Source organism: Canis lupus, chromosome 12, assembly GCF_048164855.1.
Source record: "Canis lupus baileyi chromosome 12, mCanLup2.hap1, whole genome shotgun sequence".
In the NCBI taxonomy this organism is placed as follows: domain Eukaryota; kingdom Metazoa; phylum Chordata; class Mammalia; order Carnivora; family Canidae; genus Canis; species Canis lupus.
The window spans coordinates 31,714,179-31,732,802 of NC_132849.1; the positions used below are offsets into that span (position 1 = coordinate 31,714,179).

At 35.9% G+C, this 18,624-nt stretch overlaps 1 long non-coding RNA gene across 18 annotated transcripts in view; it reads left to right on the forward strand.

The window, feature by feature from the left end:
* Positions 1 to 18,624, forward strand: part of LOC140601463 (uncharacterized) — a 660,248-nt gene that overhangs the window by 261,887 nt on the left and 379,737 nt on the right. For 10 of the 18 annotated variants that reach the window (XR_012004466.1, XR_012004468.1, XR_012004467.1 and 7 more), the window contains 2 exons: positions 15,187 to 15,312; positions 16,921 to 17,015. This is a non-coding gene — a long non-coding RNA (uncharacterized lncRNA). Of the gene's footprint in view, positions 1 to 12,210; positions 13,167 to 14,084; positions 14,269 to 15,186; positions 15,313 to 16,920; positions 17,016 to 18,624 lie in introns of all 18 variants that reach the window. The other 8 variants (XR_012004462.1, XR_012004461.1, XR_012004452.1 and 5 more) reach the window with 6 other exon arrangements.

The window sequence follows — 18,624 nt, forward strand, 5'->3', positions numbered from 1 at the left end:
TTCCTAATCTTTAATCTGTACTTCTATATAAAGTATTCCATTCTTTGATGAGTTTAGAAATATTCTACATCCTGCTGGCTACCTTATGGAAGTAAACACCAGAAGCCTTCTGATATTTGAGATGTTAAAGATAGTAAGTGTTTACATACACTAGATGCAAGCTAGGAACTATAATTCTCCTTGGGGAAAAAATTATAAAGGTAAAAGTTTGAAATAAAGTTAAGCTTTCTTCTTTATGATCAGATCAAATAATCTTTAAAGTAAGGCATTTAACTAAAATCTATGTAAGATGGCTCATTACCTTTGCATCAGTTTCCATAATGAAATGAGAGCATCAAGGAAGAGAGAATCATAATACATTCCAACGGAATGATTTGGTGGTTTCATGGTTGAGATCATCAGGGAGCATCTCGTTAGAATTTCATCCAAATGCACTTCTGCTAAATTTGTACAGAAGGGCCCTTTGAACAAAAATTATTATGTAAGGGATGGTCATTTCACAGATGAATCAGCATTCTTTTCTCTCCTCCTACTTTGTCAGCTTAGTCACTTGATCACCATGAAACAACCCAGGAGAAATTAACTTGATTTCTTAGTGATGATCTCAAGGGTATTCATGCTTCTTATTGGTCTGTCTAGGTAGATGCAACCAATAATGGTCCACACATAAAGACCTTGTTTTTAAGTTGCTGCACATTTTACACACGTACACATAATTACCTCTTTATTAGCCCCAAGGGAAAGAGATGAGTTTAATGCGTTGTTTGCCATAAAATATTTTTTTTCAGTAAAATAATACTGCTATTTTATCTATCGCTTATATATTACACAGAATCGAGAGGTTGCTCATCATTTGGAATTTAAAAAGTGTCTACAAGGAAATAGAGTTAAACACCAAGTGACTAGTGGAAACTTTTCCACACATACATAGCATGCCTCTACTAAAGGCAAATGAAATTGATACAGTGATCAGGTTATTGCCTCTCTGGTTATAATTTAGCTTATTTGAGCATTCATTGAGTATCTATCAAATGTCAGGCCCAGTGCTGGTACAATAATGAATGATGCATGGTGCCTGCCTATAAAGTCCTGACAGTCTTATATCTCAGAGACTCAGATGGGTAACACTGCAAGGATTGCTGAGTGCAAATAAATCCATAATGAAAATTACTTTGATTAAAACTTTGCTTGAGTGAAGGGTTTTAAATATATTTTAAGTAAGGATCTTCGTAGTAAATCCAATACTGTAATATGTATTTAGCTAGTGTTCACTATTCTCAAATGGCCCAAATTATATAAGGTGTTATTCAGAGAGGCCATACAATAAAAGTAAAATAAACTACAGAGTCAACTGTGTTTAACAGAACTAAATGCTATCCTTTCTTTTAAGCACAAGTTTAACAACTTATCATAATACCAACCTACATCAATTAATTTACAATATCTCTTTGGGGCCTCACAACTCTGTGAAGTAGAATTTACTAGTTTGAAGTTTTAGTTGCAAACAACAGAATTTACCTTGGATAGCTTACCAAAACCACAAACCACAGGCATATAAAAAAGTATCGAAATCTTTGAAGGGGCTGAGGACCACACTCAAAGCTATGCATCTAGAAACAACTCTCAACATTTCCCTGCAGAACTGTCATATTGAAGAGAATGATTTTGTGTTGTCCCAATAAGATGAAGTGCCAGGAGCTCAGGTTCACTGCCAGGATCATGGCCATTAACACCCATTTGACTTTTGTGTCAGAAACTCAAACTTGCAACCAAATTCACTGATGTTTTACAATCAGTGGTAGCATGTAATTGTAATAATGCAAGTGTAATCCTATTGGCATTCTTCCTTTTGGCTCAACCACTTGCTTCACATTCTGCATTTTTGACAGCTCTGGGTTCTCCAGTCAGTACTCATCACCCCCAAATCATGCACTTTCCCTGGAGAAGGGAGGATCTGATTAAATATTGGAAAATGGGCTGGCCATTTTGGAGGTCCTTAACTTTCAGGGAAAGAGTGGTTCTTAGTAAAGAGCTGTGGAAGGCCAGAAGCAGTGGAAGATACTCAACCTTTGGGGAGCAGGGCTGATGAGTAAGAGGAACAGAAAGGGTGATGTGAGTACTCAAAAGAAAAAATTTTCTTAAGACTCCTGTTGTAGTGAACCTATACACAGGACTAATAATCACCACATGCCACATTTAAAATCATTAGATCAAAATAGTTATTTTTGAGTGAAAAATTAATGTTTTAATGTCTTTAGAGATTGTATTTTAGGTCTTTAAAAACAGAAATGACAAAAAATTAGGAACCATAAGTAATTTCTGGCCAAGAATCAGGTTTAAACAGGCAATTCCTGAGCAGCCTGGGGGGCTCAGTGGTTTAGTGCCGCCTTCAGCCCAAGGCCTGATCCTGGAGATCTGGGATGGAGTCCCGAGTCGGGCTCCCCGCATGGAGCCTGCTTCTCCCTCTGCCTGTGTCTTTGCCTCTCTGATTCTGTATCTCTCATGAATAAATAAATAAAATCTTAAAAAAAATAACAGGCAATTCCTGCTGATTACTTCATTGATTCCATTTTGCCAAAGGGTTTTCAATGTTGTTCATCCATATTTGTTTATTTATTTGAGATGCTACACAGTGAGTGATTTAGGCAGTTAAAAAAAAAAAAGACGTCTTCATGATGTAGAGCAAGCACCCCTTCCACTTGCTCTGCTCCATTTACCCTTGGCCAAAGCAAGTGATCATGAGCCTGACCCCACAGCTTTCACATTCTCTGCCCAGAGATTCTCATGCAACTTTTTCCCTTTAAAGACCAAATTGAAATTATTTAAAAGATAAAGACAAAGGAAAATAAGAACAAAAAGATCAATTTAAGAGAGGTTTAAATAAACTCTTAAAACTGAAGCCCTGATTGAAAAGACTTATATATATATATATATATATATATATATATATATATATATATATAATTTTTTTTAATGCTTATTTTAATGGCTATTTTTCAAAGAATAGTATCAGTGAAATGATTTTGAATTCTTCTGCATAAGACATTTACCAAGGGAAAAAAAGCATGCGACTTTGCAAAAAAGAAGAATTCAAGAATCAGAATTATGCAAAAAAAACCCCAAAATCTTAAAAAATCTAAGACAAGAAAAACATCATCAAATGTGTTTGTAGTGATTGTATTTTTATTATTTATTTATTTATTTATTTTTAAATTTTTATTTATTTATGATAGCCACACAGAGAGAGAGAGAGGCAGAGACACAGGCAGAGGGAGAAGCAGGCTCCATGCACCGGGAGCCCGATGTAGGATTCGATCCCGGGTCTCCAGGATCGCGCCCTGGGCCAAAGGCAGGCGCTAAACCGCTGCGCCACCCAGGGATCCCCTGATTGTATTTTTAGATAGGTAAAATTTATGTTGAAAGTGTTTGCAAGCTTATATAATCATTTGGAAATTTGTATTTATATGTATATAATTATGGTATTTGAGAAATAATTATATTAACTATTTAACACTAATTTAAAAGTCCCTTTTCTATCTTTGTCATAATTATAATTTATTTGATTTGGTTATTGGTCATGGAAACAATCCTCTAATTATAACGTTGTTCATATGAAGAAATATGGCCCAGTTATTGACAACTTAGTTTATGACAACTTCTAGAAGAATACTGTGATGAGAATTAGAAGTAGAAATTTGTGTAATTCTCTTATAGCTTCCTGTAAGGGTGCCAGGAACATAAAGGTGCCAGGTTCAATAAATATTCCAAGGTATATTGTATTAAGTGAAAAAATAAGTTTTCTGAGCAGCATTTGTAGAATATTTACATTCATGCAAAATGGAGGAAGGTAGATAAATACATATTGTAAAATTTGATATTTTTAAGTATAAATTTGTTCTGGAATGACAAACACAATAATGACAGTTACCTTGTTTGGAGTGGAGCAAGGGAGGGGGACTTGATGGACAGAGGACCAGGCTAGGAGAGATGCTATACTGTGGACATTTTCATACTGTTTTTGATTTTTGAATTTTGTCACTATATTATTTATTCAAGATTAATTAAATTAAAATAAACACAATTCGAATTTTTTATATTTAAAAAATGAATTGTTTACTCTTAGGAAATCTTTCTTATAAGCAGCATGGCTCTCAGCTTCTTGTTTTTGCTACTCTTTCTTTTTATTCTTGTTCTTTTTACTCAAGGCATTCTAAATAACCAAAGTACAACATCTGGGACATAAATTATGAATAAATTTTACTGTAATTACTTTTTGGTCAGCACTTCACTTGAGAACTATAAATTTTTTTTGGACTATGCATATATGTCCAGTTTTACAGTATTAAAATTTGATGGCTTTTTCAGAAATTTGGCATTGCCCATAGAGGAAAAGAAAAAAAATTGAAAAGATTAAGAATTAAATAAAAGTGAATAACCAAGTACATGAGCCTCAAATGTAGACCTCAAGTTTTTACAGTGAATGTCAGTTTTCTGGGAAACTGGATTGCAGATTGGGAGAAAGAGAAGATATATCTGTGAAAATCATGAAGCCTTCTCAGCACCCATATTGAAAACCACTGAACAATATGGCTTAAAAGTTCTTTCCGGCTCTACCAGTCAGTCATTCCACTGCAAGACAGATACAGAGAAGCAAGAAAAACAGAATTGAAAATGAGTCCTTTTACAGCAAATTGAAATAACCTGGAATTGATTGGTATGACTGCACCATATCAGCACATAGTTTTGACCAGATTAGTTTAAATAAGAAAAATGGTACTAAACATAACAAGGGATAACTTGTAGTAGCAGAAGGAAGAAGCTCTTGATAAAAAAGTGTTAATCAACAAGACAAATCTTCAATCCTGGAAATCTTTAAAAACAATTTCAAGAGTTCCTTAGGTGATTTAGGCATTTTCTGGATACAATGCTTTATTTGAGTCTTGAGTTAGTGTCTCCATGGACTATTTAAGAATTGTCACCTGGTAAAGTAATTGCTTTCCTTTTTAGGGAGTGGGTGGTGAGAGGGAGAGAGAGAGAGAGAGAGAGAGAGATCTTAAGCAGGCTCCACGCCGAGTGGAGCCTGACGTGGGGCTCTATCTCACAACCCTAAGATCATAACCTGAGTCAAAAATTAAGAGTAGGACACTTACTATACTGAGCCACCCAGTTGCTCCAATAATTGTTTTCTTTATCATTTAAATAACTCAATATCTAGGCAAAATTACTTATTTAAATTTTCATATTTTCAAGCTGTATATACTGTTGGTATGCTTTTTGTAGATAATTTGCTTAAAGCATTAGCTGTTTTAACCAATAGGGCCATTTTTGGTAGTTATAGAAATGATTTATGGATGTTGATATTTAATGCAAATAAAGAATTTGCAGAATTAAAAATTGACATTCCTTTAAATTTGCATGTTTCATAATTTATGTTGTAATCGCCTTACTTTTTTGCAGTATTGTATTGTTGTAAAATATATATTTGCTCAAATAGCTTTTATTATCCCTAACATATTGCCAATATTTAGGCTAAAAATTAATCTATAATCAGCCTTAAACAGTCTCAAATTCTTCCAAGATGGCATAATGTGCAAACTAAAACACATATTCCTTTTTAAATGTTTTTTTCTTGTTTTGTAAGTAATCTCTACCCCCAATGTGGGGCTCAAGCTCATGACCCCAACATTAAGAGTTGCATGCTTTACTAAATGAGCTAACCAGATGCCCCTAAAATGCACATTCTTAGCTAATTATGTCTTTAGCATAAAATGATTCAACAGTTCAGATTGGCCAGAAATTGATTTTAGGCTTGGGGAAAATATTTGTTTCCCTAATCCATTGGTGTTAGAATTGGATTCTAAACTATTCTAGAGATATTGAATAGTTTCAAAGTTCTCAATAACACTTTATTCCGTTAAATTCCTAACTAATTATAAGATAATAAATGTTCTTTTTTTTAAATTTTTATTTATTTATGATAGTCACAGAGAGAGAGAGAGGCGCAGAGACACAGGCAGAGGGAGAAGCAGGCTCCATGCACCGGGAGCCCGACGTGGGATTCGATCCTGGGTCTCCAGGATCGCGCCCTGGGCCAAAGGCAGGCGCCAAACTGCTGCGCCACCCAGGGATCCCAATAAATGTTCTTAATGTAAATTAATGATCAGAAATTCCTAAGCAGGAGGGAATATTGAGGTGTTAGCTTTTAGCCAGACATTTAGTTTGAGTGATTGTAACATCAAGTCATCCTAGAAAATCACACACTCAAAGTTTTAGATCCATAAGGAGTTGCTGTAATTTGTTTAGACATTTGTTTCACCATTTATGAATTTTTACTCTGAAATATATTCTATCTACCTAAATCTCTTAGGCTCCATTTCAGAATTAGATTTCTTGTTCAGTGAAGGAAGGGAAGAGAATGGGTCATCCACATTATTTCCTCAACTTTTTATTTTGAAAAACTTTATGGCTTAAGAAAATGAACACATATATTCTTCATTCAATTGTAAACATTTACTACCTTTGCTTTCTTTCTCCTTGTGCTCCCCTAATCTCTCGCTCTTTATTTTATTCTAAGTTTCAATCATCATGACACTCACCCTTAACTACTTCAGTTTGTAATCCTTAGAACAAGTTATTCTCTTGCATAACTATGAAGCCAATCTCACACCTATAATATTACTTCAACAGCATCGCCTAGGGTGCTCTCTATATTCAACCGGAGAAATGTCTTTTAAGAATCTAAGATCCAGTCAAAGTTCTTCCATTATATTTGGTTGTTATGTGACTTTAATCTCTTAATCTGGAACATTTTGCTTGCTTTTTTTTGTTTGTTTTTAATGTCATTGACTTTTTCTTGAAGAGTATTGACCTATCATTTTGTAGAATGTTCTTTATTCTGAAACTAAATAAATTTTTCCTCAAAAAATGTTTTTCCTTCATGATTAGAATCTGGCTAACTGTTTTTGGCAAAGTACTGCTCAAATAATGTTGATATTTCTTATTGCATCAATGGACATCAGGTTGTCCCATAGCTGGTGATGTCAAGTTTGTACACTTGATTAAGGTTTTTAATGTAAGATATCTTTCCATTGTAAAATGTACTTTCCTCTTTGCATTTAATATGTAATTTGTAGGATGATAGGAGAAACAGTGAATTTTGGTGGTTTTGGCATCCAATTATGGTCCTCATCTGGGTCAGCTATTACTTTGATAATGGAAATGATGTTTTTCTGGTTTAGTCCTCGTGCATTTATCAGCTATATTTCTGTGTGTACATAATCATTATGGCTGAAATTAAGGATAAAAATTAGCTTTTTTGGGGGAATCCCTGGGTGGCTCTGCAGTTTAGCGTCTGCTTTCGGCCCAGGGTATGATCCTGGAGACCCAGGATCGAGTCCCATATCAGGCTCCCTTCATGGGGCCTGCTTCTCCCTCTGCCTGTGTCTCTGCCTCCCTCTCTCTCTCTCTCTCTGTGTCTTTCATGAATAAATAAATAAAATCTTTAAAAAATTAGCTTTGTTTTTTTGTTGGGAATAATCTATGAAGGTGGTCAGCTTTTGTGAGATGGCTTAGTTGGTCAGCACATGCTGCTAAGGAAGGTGGGGCCATGGCCTCAGTGTTCATATGGATCAATTACTCAGGCTCAGTTTCAAAGCCAGACTATAATTTTTCTCTGCCAAATCAGGAATGTGTGCCAATGCCCACCTGGGAAACAGAGCATGCAATAAGGCAAGAGCTTTACAAATCAGTCTAATTAAAAACACAGGCTCAACTAATAGGTGGATTATCTTTTTATATGAAAGATGGCAATTCTTACTATAAAGTGTCTATTTTTCTCAATTTACTTCCTTAGGTCCTATTTTACAAATATTTAAAGATTTTTGTGATTTGCTCTTCTATTTCTGCAGAAATAAGAACCAACTTCCCTAAATAATACTTCTACTGAAAACAATTAAAAATGATGTAAATATTTTTACAGTTAAAAATGATGTAAATGATGTCAAATATATTCTAAAAAAGACATTTGAAGATTAAAAAAAAACAAGAAATAGAAGCCTATTATAAGAAATCTGTTCTCATGAAACCTCCAAAATTAAAGATCATTTTTGAAGACAATGCAAAAACAATCACAAAAACAAAAGAAAAACAACTTTTGAACAATCCAGATAAACATTGCTTGAATAAAATAATGATGGAAGTGTGTAATAATATATAAATTGGGAAAGGATCAATACTAATGCATTTTAAAGTTATATGATCAATACTAATGTGTTTTAAAGTTCAGGGATGGTTTAACTTTAGACTTTGTTTAGTTAAGCAAGTGTGGTAAAATATTAAAGGTAATCATTAAATGAATAGAAATTTAAAACCAATATATGGGGAAAAGCACATTAATAAAAAAGGAATAAAAGTTTAATAAAAAAGCAGGAAAACAGGAAAAAAGAAGTGAGACAAACATAAAAAAGAAATAGAGTAAAAATCTTTTCAACTATGTCAATAATTATAATAAATATAAGCGGATTTAACTCACCATTTGAATGACAGAGATTGCAAATTGATAAATCATTCAGATAAATGTCGTTTACAAAAGATGCATCAAAAGTGTAAGGACACATAAGAGTTGAAAGTGAAAAGATAGAGAAAGATTTATTAAGAAATTCCTAATGAAGGAAACCTACTGTACTATATTAATATCAGAAAAGGAAAAAAAGATTTTAAGCCAAAAAGCCTAATGCATACATAAAGTCACAGCACAGTGAGAAAAATTTGGTTTCATTAGGAAAATATAACAATTCCAAATACGTGTGCAAGTATTAAAATAGTCTCAAAATATATGTCAACTGGCAAACTCACGGCCACCATAGTGAGAAATTCCCTACCTCTCCCTATTATTGGTAGGAAAACCTGACAAAAAATTAAGCAAACTTTTCACAAGATTACAGCAGACAGGTGCAAACTTGATTTAATGAAAATATGTGGAATTCTGTGTCCAACATTAGAGAATATACATTCTTCTCAAACTTTTATAAGTAGGTCATTTATAAAATTGGTTACATTGGGCAGTGGAGCAAGTTTCCATTAAATTTCAACGTTATTGTGCTGGCCAGAACCTCTGAACACAGTACAATTAAGTCAGAGTTTAAAAATAGAAAGAGAGATAATTTTCTTACTATTTGGAAATTAAAATAATTTTCTAAATTACTCAAAAATCAAGGAAAAATTCATAATGAATATTAAAAATAAGTAGTAAGAACTGAAAGAAAATAAAAATTCTTCATGGAAAACTTGTGGGAGGCTCAAAAGTACATTACTCAAAAATAATATTTTGAGAAAATTTTTTAGTCTTAAGTTCTTAGAGAAAAATAAAAGTTGAAAATTAATGAAGTATACAACTTAAGATATTAACAAATGAATAACAATATTAATTTAAAAAAGGAAGTGGGAGGAAGTAACAGACAAGAGCAAAAAAAAAAAAAAATCAATGAAACAGAAAATCAAGACACAATAGAAATAATCAAAGAATAAAATTGAAAACCAGAAAAATATTTGGCAAAATCAAAGAAGGTAAAAAAACAAAGGGAAAGCACAAATAAGTAGCATATTAAATATTTTTAAAATAAATGAATAAGGACTAGAAAGTAGGAAATAATAGTAATTGTACATTGATTAAATTTTTCAGTTAAAAAATATTACAGATTATATAAAAGCATCTTAGATACAGGCTGTTTATAAGATACACACCTGAAACATAAGGGCATGAAAAATTGGAAGTAAAAGTTCGAAAAAATGATACAGGAGGCTAATAGAAGGCTAAAGAAGCTATATTAATATCACACCAAATAAACTTTAAGACCTAAAGTTCAAATAATGTATTAGAAGAGACATAAAAAATTACTCCTTAACCATGAGTTTCAAGTCACTAGGAAGTTATAATAGTTCAAAACTTCTACGAACTTAGGGACAAGGCCACCCCACCAAAACTATAAGTAGAATTTGTCAAATTTATCATCATAGTGGAGTATTTTAACACATATCTCACAATAATCGACAGCATATGTTGATAAAAAGACTCTGGAAAACTATTTGACAATATCTTGTAAATTTAAATACTTGTGTTAATCTCATACCCCAGATCTTTTAGGTAACCCAAAACTCCAACTGAACTGAAAATTAGTGTATCCATACAGTAAGACAAAATGCAAGACTGAGAATTAGTGAATTCTAGCTCTATAGGCCAACCTGCATGAATCAGAGTTTCAGAGCAAATAGATAATTTTCAGAAGAATTATGCCATTTGCATGAAGTTCAAATAATGCAAAACTAAATACTATATTGTCCAGTTACAGCCATATGTGACAAAACCACAAGGAGAAATATAGGATTAATAAACACAAAATTACTGGAAGCAAGGTTGTGAAGCACACAGAAGAGGGAGAGATCACGTGGCAGTACACAGGAGCATCAGAATCGCCATGTTAATCATATAAACTATATCATATGACATAAAACAAATAAGATTGAACAAAGTAAAGTAGGACTTTCAGAATCCCCATATGATTTTGCCTGGAGAGGGTCTGGGAAGTAATGGAATAAAAAACAATCAGATATGTTAATCAGAGAATGTCTCTTTTTCCAAGGATAATACAGACCCAGAAAATGTTTAAAAAAAAAAAAAGTTTAAATATCTGTGGGCGTTTGCATTTTCTCTATGTTCTTAATGTCCTTTTTGTTTGCAGTAAAAATCAGACCTGTCATTATGGGTTTATCAGTACCAAATAGTAGGTGTTGATAACTTATTTTTTCCCTTCCTAAGCTCATATTTCTTCTTTTTTGTGTCATTCCAATCTTTGTAATTATGGCCCTACATTGCTTAAATAATCAACCATCAACTCCTCCTAACTTGAGCGACTAGGGTGGGATTATTCAGCCCATGTATTTTCTGGGGCTAAGGATAAACTCTTTTACTTGTGACAATAGTCAGGCCTCAGAAGAGATGAAGTTGTATCTACTGGAAGTCCAAGCAGTGAGTCTCTACTGGATGATTGATGAAGAGGATTTAGTGGGAAATTAGGCCTGAGGTATGGAGTAAAAAAAGTGGATGATGCATAAAAGTGTGTGTAGGGGTGAACTGAGGTGCTAGGAAAGTTCAGAGCAAGAGGTAGTAAAATAGGGAAGTGGGAACTAACTTGGATACATTTGGGGAACAAAAGGCAAATGTGATAGGTTTTTATGAACTCCCTGTACTGTTCAGTGGATGTGAGCTGGCTTCATCATTCAGGAGTCAGAAAGGAATGCTCTATCTTCCTGCTTCATTTTTTAAAATATTGTTTTTGCTTTAGATTATTCCATCAAAGTCACTTGTCTCTTATTTACTGACTTACATACACATAATATTTCACTTCTAGTTCTTAATAGAAAATTGAGCTTCATCAATAAAAGTGTCACTATTGCAGAGGGTGGTCAGTAGTATGTAAATGGATAGTTTTGGCAGACTGCAAATAAAACCCTAATCATCGATCATCCTGCAAAGAGGGAAAAAATAAATTTAGTTCCAAAGGAGCATTTTAATCATAAAGCAGTGAGTAAGGGTTGCATATGAATTAAAGAACCATGACATTAGTTTGATTATCTTTGGATTTCCTGATAGCAATCATTTTAACTCTAATATCTATATCTTAATGTTTTTTAATCACATGCTTATTGATTCTCAGCTCTCAAGTCAAGGAAAGATATCAAAAAACAAGTCACCATTTTTAAAAAAAGATTTTATTTATTTCTTTAATTAAGAGAGAGAGAGAGTGAGAGTGAGAGAGCACAAGCAGGGGGAACAGCAGATGGAGAGGGAGAAGCAGGCTCCCTGCTCAGCAGGGAGCCGGATGCGGGTCTCTATCCCAGGATCCTGGGATCATGCCTGGAGCTGAAGGCAAACGCTTAACCAACTGAACCACCAGGTGCCCCAACAGATCACCTTTTAAAATTAATAAACAAAATAGGGTATACATACTTGCCCAACTCAGAGATGTGTAGAACTACTTTGGCCATATTCTTTTCCCTGCAAAAAAAAAGTCAGGGATTACCTGCTAGGGCCTAAGAATTTTTGGTCAAATGATTAACTTCAGGGAGTTCAAATAAGTGTCTTACTCAAACAATTACTAAGTATCATTTAGGTTAACAGAAAAGTAAGTTACATCTGTTTTCTTCATTTCACAGTTAAAATCTAATGCCAGTTGGATCAATATGTCTAATAGCAATATTCTGACTGAATCAGAGTATGGTGTGAAAACTATGAAGGAAATTAATTGCTGCTGTCTAAAAATGCTGTAGGCAAGGATCTACTTGCCTTTCCTTTGCCCGGCAACTCTTCTTTGCTCCTGACCTTGCATTAGGAGACATTTAGTACTATAAAAACAAATGGAGAAAAGTGTGTTACAGCAAGAAAATGGAAAACCACCCATCATGAGATCCTCATCTTCATGGCAGTTTGCATGCTTGTCAGTATCAGCTCAGATTTGAAGAGTTCATGGAGGCTTGGTTAGCTCTCAAGAGATGTAAACATTGATTATGACGAAGTTTGACCTCTAGAGAACTTTAAAAATTGTTTAATATGCACATTTTCCTTAATGAAGCCCACTTTAAGCAAGCAAACAATAACAAAATAAGCACACCAAATTTTGAGACTGCTGTGTAATAGTGAGATATATGAGGCTTATCCAGGACTCATGTTAATTTAGTTTAACTAGATGCTGAAATGGATTGTGAGTAAACTAGAATTTAAAAGGAAAATGACTATATAATCAATCTCATCAATATAATAAGGTTATATTTACTTTGCCTCCTCACAGAGATCATTGTCACCCAATGCTTATGGAATAAATCCTTACGTTCTTTAGATCCTTAATAACGAACCTCTCCTTGCACGTGGAAGGAAAAAAAAATGAGGTCTTTTAGGTTCATCTATACTGTTCACCTATTGTGGCCTATCCTCATATTCTATACTCCTATTTTGAACATGCTCTATCCATCTGTCCACAACCGGTTTGAAGAATAATGTCTTTTGTTTTAGAAGTGAGCTGGTTGACAAACTTAATGCCTCATTATCAATTGTTGGAGGAGGTTGTCCAGAGGAATGTGCTGTCAATTTGCCGGGATGTGAGAGCATTACTACTGTAAGTTCGTGGAAACCGAGGCTCAGTGTGGCCGAGGTGAAGCTGGCGAGTGGTGGGTGTCAGTGTAGGGCGTAGGCGGGTGCATGGAATGAGAAGAGGCCAGAAGAGAAGGCAGTGGCTAGGCAAAAGGACCTCGAGCCTTGGTACGGGACTGACAGTTTGTTGACGTAGGGGATGGGACCCGGTCCTGCTCCGCGGCTTAGTGCACCCCCCACCCCTCTGCCTCAGGCACGCCCACCCCCCCAGACCTGAAGGAAGTGGAGGAAGTGGAAGTGGAAACAGGCAGCCACAGCGGAGGCTGGGGCCAGCCACACTGAGACGGCTCCTGGCATCCGAGCAGCTAGTCTTTTCTGGTCTGTGGGGAGGACCTTCAGCACCATCAAGACTTAAACTGGTGATATCTGCTGTCCTTGTCTGTTAAAAAGGACACTTTGCAACTTTTTATCACTGTATCTGCGTAAGACCCCACCTGTATTCAGGAGGGGAACGTGGAGCAGGAAGCGATGGCTCCTGCTTGATGACCACCTGGTCACAGGACAGGGGGACCTTTGAGGAAGTGGTGGTGGACTTATCCCAGGAGGGGTGGACATTGCTGACCTCTACTCAGAAAATCCTGTACAATGATGTGACGCTGGAGATCTTTAGAAACCTGGCCTCAGTGAGGTCTCACCTCTTAAAGCCCAAACATGTTCACCCTGGAGGAACAGGAAGCACTGAGGGCCCCAGAGAGATTTCTCCAAGACATCTGTGAAGACCAGGAGTCTCAACTTAGAACCAAAGAGACCACTGCAAACCAGAATGAAATTTGGGGAAAACCATATACTGTCAGGAAAAAAGCACAGTTTTCTATGGGGAAGAATCCCTGAGTACAATGAAAGTGAGAAAACCTTCAGTTACTACATATTCTTTAATTATCAGGCACCTACTCAACCTGGAGAGGAACCCCATGTATAAAATCCATGTGGAAAAGCAATCTGAAGCAATTCTAACCATTTTATGCCCCAGAGAAATTATACAGGACAGAAATGCAGTGAATTTAAAGAATGGGGCCAAATGTTTAGTAATCCTTCATCCTCTGGATCCATGTGCTGAGCACATGCTGGTGAGAAACCCTACAAAATTTTATGTATTTATTTTTGCCTGACTGGGGCAAGACCTAAAGACCTTTTAAAAAACTACTAGGAGCTAAGTCAGGACAGGGTTGGGGGAGAGGGCCAGCAGCCCCTACCCCCGAAAAGTCGAAGTCTCTGAAGGCCATCTGCTCCGTGATGATGACAGGCCACACGTCCCAGGTAGGCTTAGTGTGAGGGCCTTCCCTGGGAACTAGTGGAAGCTGCTGACGTTGGTGTGGTCCAACAGAGTGGACAGGGCAGGCAGTGCAGCCGACAGAGCATCCCAACTCGGCTGTCCTGAAGGGGTGCATCCTTGGCATCTCTCTCCCTGGCCCCTAAACAGGGGAGTGATCTCATACCTGAGTTTGAAAAGATCACATTAAAAATAGGTGTTGTTATTTTTACTATCCTCTTCAAATGTTAGCACTAGGAAGGCCTTGGAGATGTGGTCTGACACCACCTATAGGCAGAGTTTTATGTTTTATTTGAAAAGAATCTCTGAGGGAGATTTCTTTCTCTCTGTCTCTCTTTGACACACACACACCCTTTGGAGATATTTCTGATGTACCCCCTTAGGGGTGGCTAAATGATCCCTAAGAAGCCATCACTGTATTTTCTACATCTTACTTTCACATCACCTGCATAAAGAATTACCTTGTTTTTTGAACCATGCTGTTGCAACTTGGCTTTAAAAAAGTCCAAAATGAGAGGTAAATTTTACCCAACTTCCACAGCAGTCCACATGGATCTGTAGTAAGAAATTGAACCTCTATTAAATAGATCCTATTTGAGCAATGTTTTAAATATATAAATAAGAAAAGTTCTATTGCACATAGATCAAGTGAACAAACGCCAAAGAATGTGTTGTTTTACCTCATGTCTGTTTCTCCTGTTTTTGAACTTCTTAGGTTGGGACTCTTCGGGCTTGCCTTCTGCAAATAGTTGGGTAGAAAAACCTTATTGCAGACATGGAAAAACTGTGCAGAAAACCCTCTGATTCTGAGAATCTCCAATATGAAGAAATACTTTTGAAGGTTAGTGTTTGAACACATTTTAGTCCTTTGCCTAATTAATGTCTGCCAAGTGCCTGTGCCCTTGGTGCTGCTCTGGACATTGGGAATACAAAAATGAGTAAGACGTGGGCACCATAATTGGTTCGTAAAGTCCAGTTTTCTTGCTGTTTCAGTTGTTGGAGGTAAATTTTGCATTAGATAATTCATGTGAGAAGTTAAATGTAAGGCCATTTTCTTTTTATTGACGATAATATTTGACATAAAATATATTGGTTTTAGGTGTACAATGTAATGATTTTATATTTGTATGTATTGCAAAATGATCACAATAATTCTAGTTAACATCATATCATCTTAATTATCAAGGCAGCAGGCAATAAAGCTGGTTCTGCTGCACAACCTTCTCCTTCTCTGACATTGAGGAGGAAGTCACCTTAAGTGGGTCTTTCCCCTACAGAGGGAAAAGTGGTGATCGAGCGGGAGGCCTGCCTCACTTCATGTTTCATACACCCTGTTGGTCTAGGATTGGGCGCCACAAACTTTAGTGCCATTCGAGTAATTGGGTATTGACTAGACTAAGCAAGATTAAAGAAAGGGGTTCAAGATCTTTTTTTTTTTTTCCCTTTGAAATTCAGTCTTAAACACCAGGCTGAGCCACCCTTTAGATCCCTTAGAGTAGATGGAAGTCCTCACTTCTCTTGAACCTTGGCATACTTGTCGGCTGATAACCGGCATCTTCGGAGAGCCACTTTCTGCCTGTGGTAGAACTGCTGCTAATGTTAGGCCTCACAAATAGGCACCTAACTGGGAGTCAGTGGAGCTCCAGAAGTCTGCTTCTTCCTTATTTGTCCTCTGGCAGTTCATCTCAAGACCCTGCCTGTGATGTAAAGTAGCTCTATAGTTCTAAAATTTTCAGTGCCCAGTTTTCCTGAGCTTGACCTGAGTTTTAAAGCTGTAGAAGGATAGGATGGGTTGCCTGGAAGAAAGTTAACGCAGTTCTCCCACTGGAGTGGTTTGTTACAAGAGAAATTTCTGTATGGAGTGAGTGGTTAGACCAGAGGGTCATCAGAGTTCAATTTCTAAGTCAGCAGTTCTTCATGATCATTGTTTGGGTTGTTAAAAGCAGATAATGCCTATCCAGCCTTAAAGGCTTTTGTTGTAACCAAGCTTGTATCTCTCTAGTATATTTATAATTGGCCTATAAGAGGTTTATCTTTGTAATGGGGACAGGGGTACAAGGAGAGGACCATCATAACATTTGAAAAATATTTTTCCCCTACCCTCCTCACTGCAACAGTGATCTCAGTCACTTGTATTTTATACCTTTTTGACTGCTCCTTGCTTAAATGTTATCACCATGTAGCTGGTTAGAAGAGCAGAATTTGTTTGCAATAGTGAAAAAGAGGTCTTGGAAATAATACTGTTTCTATTACAAATATAAATTGTTAAAAGTTATAAGCTGCTAAACAGTACTGAATTTTGCTGTTTTGTTGAAAATGTGATCAAAGAAGCAATCCTTACTCATCATCTTTTCTTCTTATGGTCTCCTGGGGTTCAGCATAGCAGATTATCAGAATCTTGATTATGTTTTGAGCTGTGTACAAACAAATCTTCTTGTTGTTTCCTCAGGTGATTGAGAGGGCCAATAACAATTTATGAATTGCCAGCCAAAATCAGAGGGTAAATAGTTGAAAATTAACAAGAAAAGAGGGAAAGCTGATGAGGTATGAGATCTCTGGAACCGAAGCACTTATGTAGCAGATTTTAATGATATTAAGTTTTATATAATTAAAATGTCCAGAAACTGCTTTTAGGTTTCAGCTTCAGTGCTAAAAATTCATATGCAAAGCATTTATCAAAAAATTATTGTGTCCTAGCTCTTCCACATATATTATTATGGTCACTATAGCACTCAGAGGTGAGATCAAATTATATTTTACAGATAAAGTAACTGAGGCTTAGAGAGGTAAGAAACCGAAATTTTTATATTTAGAGGCAGGAGCTCACCCCACTCTGCCTTTACTGCAAAGCTCAGGCTCTTTTGAGGATGTTAAGCAACCTGTCTTTCAGTAAGCACAATTCTCTTCACATCAAATGGATGCTGCAATTTTTCTAAGAATATTAGAGGCTTCCTGAAAGTCTCTTGAGAATATGACTGTGGGGTGGTGAAATGATGCTAAAGACAGAGGGAAGAGTACTAGCAAGAGGCTAGTTCAATTCTAAGTATTCCAGATTGGGGGTGTACATGGACAGTATAATACCTTTAACTTTCTTTCCTGCTTCTTAAAACATCACAGATGTTTTGGGTCAGTTTTATTTTCTTTTTAAATTTTAATTCGAGTATAGTCAAGAATGTTGTATTAGTTGCAGATGTACAATACAGTGATTGAACAATTCTATACATTACTTACTGCTCATAATGGTAAGTACAGTCTGAATTCCTTCACCTATTTCACTCCTGTCCTACCTACCTCCACTCTGGCAACCATAAGTTTGTTCTTTAGAGTTAAGAGTCTGTTTTTTGGTTTGTTTCTCTTTTTTCTCTTTGTTTTGTTTCTTTAATTCCACATGAGTAAAATCACATGGTATTTGTCTTTCTCTGACTATTTCACTTAGCATTATACCCTCTAGATCCATCCATGTTCTTGCAAATGGCAAAATTTCATTCTTTTTAATGGCTGCATAATATTCCATTGTGTACATCTACCACCTCTTCTATATCGATTTATCTATGGATGGACACTTGGGCTGTGTCATAATTTGGCTATTGTATATAACGCTACAGTAAGCATAGGGATAGGGGTGCATATATCTCTTTGAATTAGTGCTTTTGTATTATTTGGGTAAATACCCAGTAGTGGAATTACTGGATCCTGTGGTAATTCTATTTTTAATTTTTTGAGGAATGTCCATACTGTTTTCTGCAGTGGCTATGCCAATTTGCATTCTTACTTATAACGCACAAGAAAGCACCACAGATTTTTAGGTAGAACAAATAAAATTACCCAAACCAAATTAAGTATAAGTATATTGGTTCAGATTATGTTATTAAAGTTCTATTCAAACATTTTATGATGTGTTTTGCTCATTGTGGTATATTCTGCTTAATGAGCTTCTTTCCTGTCTATTTCTTAGCTATCTGGTGAGTAACAGAATTTGGCATTTTGTTTTCCAAATTGTATACTTGGCCTGGTGGTAAGGGTGGTCGTTGTGATGGTGAAATGTGTATGTATGTGTGTGGGGGGATGGTTAAGATTACAGCATATTTCCTGAAACTTAAAGCGTTGATACTACATATAAGTAGAGTTTATAGCCACTTCTGTAATTTGAGAG